General features: G+C 37.3%; 1 pseudogene across 1 annotated transcript; it reads right to left on the bottom strand.

Annotated features, from left to right (window-relative positions):
- Window positions 1-1,053: 1,053 nt before the first annotated feature.
- On the bottom strand, window positions 1,054-6,149 carry LOC148583407 (putative CoA ligase CCL10; annotated as a pseudogene). The gene is made up of 7 exons (XR_015909311.1): window positions 5,124-6,149; window positions 4,884-5,061; window positions 4,437-4,582; window positions 4,187-4,208; window positions 3,560-3,605; window positions 3,350-3,452; window positions 1,054-1,220 (listed from the first exon to the last, which is right to left on the bottom strand). The product of XR_015909311.1 is annotated as a putative CoA ligase CCL10 (transcript).
- Window positions 6,150-7,254: the final 1,105 nt, after the last annotated feature.

The raw sequence follows: 7,254 nt of genomic DNA, 5'->3' as shown, positions 1-7,254 counted from the left end.
ACCATCAGTTTGCAGGAGAGTGTTAGAGGACAAAATCTAATCAGATCAAGCATATCCAAACAAGGCAACAATCCCATGATTTCCTCCTCAATGTTTCATGGGATTGTATACTAATATTAAGAATATTATGTTAGGGTTATTTATTATTCTAGGGTTATTTACTTCCTTATTGATTCTAAGGTTTCCTTAGCCTACTAGGTTTACATTTCCTTAGTCTACTAGGTTACTTGCGTATCACTCATTGCCTCTTTATAAATAGAGGAATCTATAATACTCTTCAATTAATTAGTCTCAATACAATGTAGTCTATTACATACTTCTGCTCTCTCTCTTCTCTCTCTTTATATTATATTTAATATATTTATATATTTTATCAGCTTCCAACGGACAAATGCTACTATTGTAATGCTCACATATAATAGATTCAATTGGTTTCTCCGGTCTGCCTTATTTGCTCAAAAGAACAAATAAATAAATGAAGGGGACGGGGGATGACCTTTCTGAGCTTAGTAGGAATAATAGAAGCTTAGCCTCTTTATAAATAGAGGAATCTATAATACTCTTCAATTAATTAGTCTCAATACAATGTAGTCTATTACATATTTCCGCTCTTTCTCTTCTCTCTCTTTATATTATATTTAATATATTTATATATTTTATCAGCTTCCAACGGACAGATGCTACTATTGTAATGCTCACATATAATAGATTCAATTGGTTTCTCCGGTCTGCCTTATTTGCTCAAAAGAACAAATAAATAAATGAAGGGGACGGGGGATGACCTTTCTGAGCTTAGTAGGAATAATAGAAGCTTAGCCTCTTTATAAATAGAGGAATCTATAATACTCTTCAATTAATTAGTCTCAATACAATGTAGTCTATTACATATTTCCGCTCTTTCTCTTCTCTCTCTTTATATTATATTTAATATATTTATATATTTTATCAGCTTCCAACGGACAGATGCTACTATTGTAATGCTCACATATAATAGATTCAATTGGTTTCTCCGGTCTGCCTTATTTGCTCAAAAGAACAAATAAATAAATGAAGGGGACGGGGGATGACCTTTCTGAGCTTAGTAGGAATAATAGAAGCTTGGTATCTTATATTTTGGATCGGAGTTTCTCTATGAGCTCTCTTCTTGAAATCTTTCCTGAAGCTGTCTTTGGAACACTTTTTACAAAAGTTACTGCTCGTAATCTTTTGTATGGCGCCACCTGTAGAGGTAAAAGTAACTGATCAAAATTTCTGGAAATGTCCGAGCCTATTCAGCAAGTGAATACCATGCATGCATTCATTCAGGCAACTATTATGCATTGCAATTACGCATCATAAGTAGAAGCAGAAACAGCATTAGAAAAAAAAAAAAAAAATTATATGATTAGGATTGCATTATATTAGATTAGTAGTTGAATTAGAATAGACTTTCAATTAATTAAGATTAGGTTTATTTGAATGTTATCTTTTAGGTGTGATCGGGTTATCAATTGTAGCCTATTTAAAGGCCATTTTATTACCGAAGAAAGCCAGAAAAAGAATTAGTCAAATTGTGGTATTCCCAGCAGCTACCCGATCATATTCCCTAAGTTTAAGGATCCAAACTACTTTTTGCTTTCCTATGTCAATTTACACCCCAATAGATTCCTTAAATGCTTCCCTATACCATTAATTTTTTTTTTTTTATTTTACTTTTTTTATATTTTATTCCTATAATTTATACTTTCTCTCTCTCCCTCATATTTTCTTCTTCTTTCTTCCGGCAGTAGCCATTTCTTCTTCCCTGTGATTTTGCCCTTCTCTTCTCAAATGGTTCAAGTTTGTGGCTTCTATTTCTTCTCCGATTTGCGTCTATGATTTCTTCTCCGATTAGCATCAAGTTTGAGGACTCGGAGCGGTACGTTTATGGATGGAAATCTGATCGTGAACAAGGATGGGGTTCAGATCATCTCTCAGACCGAAGTTGAAGCAGTAAGATTTGATGGTTTCAGTCTCTGATTTGCGATTTGCAATTTCTCCTTTGATTCACCATGTTCATTCCTTCTTTTCTCCTCTGAAACCTCAAGAAATCCTCCACCTTCTTTGATGTTGTTGCTGGCCATTGGAAATGACTTGACAAAATCAAAGGTCTCTTGAGATTAAGCTTGCAAAGTGGGTCAGGGAAGGCCTCTCTTCTCCTTCTGCGTTTGCTTGAACGGAAAAGAAGAAAAGAAAATGCTGGGGGAAAAAAGGGGAAGACGAAGAGAGGAGAGAGGAGAGAGAGAGCATCAGTTTTATCAATATAATAATCATATGGATCGCTACAGTTGAACCCAAAACATTGGGTTCAACTGTAGCAGCTGATGGTTTAAGGAACCATATAGGAAATCTGCTGTGGGACCTTTTTTGCGATTTTTTGGACATATTTTCCAAATATAGGGAACAGACCTCCTTATAGGGAGTCTGATGGGAATGCTCCAGAGCATTCTCAGCAGCTTCCTCGTCATTTTTCCTACATTTAAAGACCCAAATTACTTTTTGCTTTCCTATGTCAAAATACACTCCAATAGCTTTCATTAATCATTCCCTTTGTCATTAAAATATTTATTTTTTTAATTATATTATATATATGAGAGGAGAGAGGAGAGAGTAGAGAAGAGAGAGAAACGTTTTTTTTTATTTTAATAATTATAAGGATTGCAATAGTGGAACCCTATACTTTGAGTTCCACTTTAGCGATCCTTATGGTTGAGGCTCATTTAAGGAGTCTGCTGTAGGACATTTTTTGCGATTTTTTGGACATATTCCTTTATAGGGAGTCTAGTGGGAGTGCTCTAAAAGTTTAAAATTGTGGTCTCTCCTCCTCAAAAGGAGCTACTCAAATCCCATCTCACGTAACAATGCAATCAATCTTGGGTACCTATCAACAAGTGACTCCATTTTGTTTCTTTGGCACATGGTATAATTTGAACCAGAGCATTGACTCTATGATGGCAATGCTTTATCACCATGCAAACACACACCTGTGGGAACACTCAATTATGGTTCTGTAAATCCAAGATGTTTCAATAATGGCCTTAAAGAAGCATGCAGCTAGCATTCAATCCAAATATCAACAGAGTATTGTATCTGTATAAAATCATTTGGTATGGTGTTGAGCATCTCACTAAATGATCAAACATGCAGGAACATTCGTTTGGTAAGCCATTGACTAGAGATGATTGCATTTCCCTGGACAGGAATATAACCCAAAAAGATACTGCAACCTTGAGTTCTCTAAGATCAAAATAACCATAGAAAGATGCCTTCTTTGGGGTGTTTTTCTTTCTTGTCTAAAGAATGATGCATTGCAGTCTGCAGATCCCCTTACCTGCTTGGCAATAAATTGCAGAACATCTTCTTCTGTTAGCAAGCTGTTTGGCGAGCGAACAACATAAGCAATTGGGACCTCACCAGCTTTACTGTCGGGGAATCTACAAATCGAAATTACCAAAGATTAACATAATCGAAATTAGGCAATAGAAGGAGCCTTGTATGACTGCTCATAAAGCATGGAAAAAAGTATGGTATTCAAACTTACGGTAACACAGCAGCATCTAATATTTCACTATGAGAAAGCAGCAGCCCTTCAAGCTCTGCCAGTGGCGGAGCCAGATATTTAAGAATGTTGGGGCCGTAAAAAAAAATTTCGCATCCTAAATTTTTTTTTTTTGTCCTAAAAATTTTGTTCACACTGAAAATTTGGTAATTCACACAGTATATGCATCACAAAAAAAATCCTATAAAAGTTCATAAATATATGCTCAAATTGATATATTATAAATATAACATGTCGGCACTATATCAAAAAGATAAAAATACAAAAAAGTGTCTAGAACTCAGAGGAGAAAGGGAGAGAACTCAGAGGACAGAGGCCGAGAGGCGAGTGCGTGAGTCTTGAGAAAGAGGGAAAAGAAATTTTTTTTTTTTTAATAACTTTTGGGGCTACTGCAGACCAGCAATAAATTTTTTTTTTTTAATACTTGGAGGGGCCCCTTTGTAGCTGATCGTGTGCTCGGTGCTCCAAACAAGTGTTCAAAGTTTTTTAAAAAACAAAATTCTTTGTTGAATTGTGGGGGCGTATAACAGCCTAAACTTGTGCTCAAAAATTTTTTTTGTAATTTCTCTTGGGGGGCCGTGGCCACCACTGGCCCATACGTGGGTCCGCCACTGAGCTCTGCAGGTGCCACCTAAAAAACATTCATACTCATGTTTGAGACTGGATTCCTCCACAGGAGTAGAAGAATCAACAAAGTTTTGCCATCATTTCAATGGAATCCCAACACTGGAAATTAGATGATAGTAGAAATATAGAAGAAACAAGAATATAAATATTCTCCACAATAAATGGTTAGCAAATAGCAAGGCTATATTCATCTGCGTAATATTACAACTAATTAACAAAAATGCCGAGTAACCTGGAAAGCATAACACTTGATGAGCTCTTTAATTCGATCTACAACAAATAATTGTCCCTCTTCATTGAAGTATCCAAGATCTTCTGTGTGTACCCATCCTTTTCCATCTATAGTTAGCTTTGTGGCTTCTGGATTGTTGAGATAACCTGATGAAAGGATTTTCATACTTGCAAATATGAAAGCTATAAGATAAGGAAGAATAAACTGAATGATATAAAATTATATCAGAAAAGAGCGAAACTAAGCCTCCTTTTGAGTTTAAGTTTCTCCTACTCAAATCGCTAGACCACTGCTAGTCTGATAGAGTTCGCCGGACTTCCGTTGGAGGTTGTCTGAAGTTGCCAACCATTTTTTGCCGAAAATACATAAAATAATTTCGTTGAAAATGTTTTCAATACGTGGAAACAAACTGAGACTAAATCAGAGACATCAAACAAAAACTCTTACCTTGCATGATATTAGGTCCTCGAACCCAAATTTCTACCAATTGATTAGGTGGAAGAGATTTTAATGTATCTGTGCAAACTATCTGGGATTCAACTCCTGAAACAAGTGTTCCAGTTGATCCAGAGAGGGGAGATTGTTCCAATGAAACGAAACCACAAGTTTCTGTCATACCATATCCCTGCCAGAATACGACGACATCAAGCACTTCCAAGTCAAAACAGAGCAAAACAGAGCAATTACCTGACAAATCTCAGCATGAGGGATATTCTTTGCACACTCCTCCGTCACCTCTTTCCCCAGAGGTGCTCCACCATACACAATCTACTTCAACGACGACAAATCATGCTTCTTCACCACACTGTGTTGATTCGCCAGCAAAAGCATCACCGGCGGAACAATGAATAGATGGGTCATCCTGTATTTCTCCACCGCCCCCAACACCTCCTCAAGTTCAAACTTCCCCATCGAAACCACCGTGTTCCCCCTCCAAAGCTGCGAATACGTGATCACTGACAGCCCGTACGTGTGAAACATCGGCATGAAACACAAAAACATGTTCCTCGGCTCGCCGTGTCGGTCCTGATCGGCTGTCATCATAAGCGACGTAGCGATGAAGTTCTTATGCGTTAGAATCACCCCCTTGCTTGTCCCAGTCGTGCCGGATGAGTACAGAAGGGCGGCTACATCGCTCTGTCTGACATTCTTAGCCTATAAATCAAAAACCCGGTTCGATTTTATCAATTCAGAGAAGTACCAAATTTTGGAATTTGACTTTATCTTCATAGAGTTTGAGGAACTTAGCATTATGGAAGGTAAATTAAATTCTACGATTTTGTGCCAGAGCTCAGGAACGGTGATGACGAGCTTTGGGTTACAGTCCGAGACTTGCTTGGAGAGTTCGGAAATGGTGTAAGAAGGATTACAGGTTGAAACGACGGCGCCGAGGCCAACTACAGCGAGGAAGCATACCGGGAAGTGGATTGAGTTGGGGGCGACGATGAGTACGACGTCGTGTTTGTCGATGCTGAGCTGGTGCAAAGATTGCGCGAGCTTGGAGACGTGGATTTTGAGCTGGTGGAAGGTCAGCGTTTCACCGGTGTCGGAGTCAATGAGAGCGACGGTGTGAGGAAAAGAGGAGGTGCTTTGGAAGAGGAAGGAGGTGAGGGAGAGGTTGGGGTTGGCGGGGAGGTGGATGGGCGGTCGTGGAGATGAGTAGGTTTGTGTCTTGGGATGGAAGGATTTTGCCATGGATGGGTGTTTGGGGAGTGAGAAAGAGTGGGAAACGTCCGAAATTGAAGTGGCCGTGGGGGACGTCTTTATTACTATCGAGGAAAGCAGTTATTTTCTTCACTTTAGACGGATATTATTTTGTAGAAAAAAAAAAAATTTTGACATTTATTTATCTCACCCGATTTTTAGAAAATAATACCTACTTAAGACTAGAAGAACAATAAAAAAACACATAGCATTTTTCATTTCTACAAGGATATTTAACCTACAGAAACCAGCCTAGCCTCAGCTTTGACAACCCTAAATGTGTATAGAGAAATGCTAGAATCTAATAAAATTTTTACATTTTGCCCATCAAAATTCTAGGTGGCAAGGTGTCATTTGTCAAGTTGATGTAAAATGACATATGGTCCAAGTTGATGACAAATGACACTTTGCTACTTAAAATTTTAATGAACAAAATATAAAAGTTTTATTAGATTCTAGCATATCTCATTTATAGTATGTAGATGTACTTGGAAACCAAGTTTAGACCCCAAGCACTCACGTGACTCACCTAGATGGGGTGAATAGGCAATGTACAACAATAAATATTAAATTAAAATTTCTGCAACATCAAATATCAAACCACCACAATGATAATATGCAATCACACGTCAACACAACAATTTTTGTTGACAAAATGAAACTATTTTAAGAACTCTTGCAAAGTAAAATATTTCAGGGCAGCTAAATCAAGGAAACTAGTTTTACTATAGAAGAATGAGAAGTTTATAATAAGATCATGAGTAGTGATAGAAGTTATGCTTGGCGTGCATCAACAGTGATGCACGCCAGGCATAAAATTTGTTTTTATTATTATTTTATTATTTTAATTTTTTTTTTTAAAAAAAAAAAAAAAAAAAAAAAAAAAATTATGCCTGGCGTGCATCACTGTTGATGCACGCCAGGCGTAACTTCTATCACTACTCTAAGATCATACTCACAAAACCTTTATAGATAACTCTTTATTGTACTGAACAAGCGACTCACTTGCACATTACTACAATAGTTCTCCCAAAATCCTTGGACAATTAGTCTATCTTATCTCCTTAATTGGAACTCTGATTAGATATCAGTTTGATAATGGCGAAACATGTGG

The sequence above is a fragment of the Corylus avellana genome, chromosome 10 (genome assembly GCF_965113065.1).
Source record: "Corylus avellana chromosome 10, dhCorAvel1.hap1.2, whole genome shotgun sequence".
In the NCBI taxonomy this organism is placed as follows: domain Eukaryota; kingdom Viridiplantae; phylum Streptophyta; class Magnoliopsida; order Fagales; family Betulaceae; genus Corylus; species Corylus avellana.
This window is presented reverse-complemented; position numbering and strand designations above follow the sequence as displayed.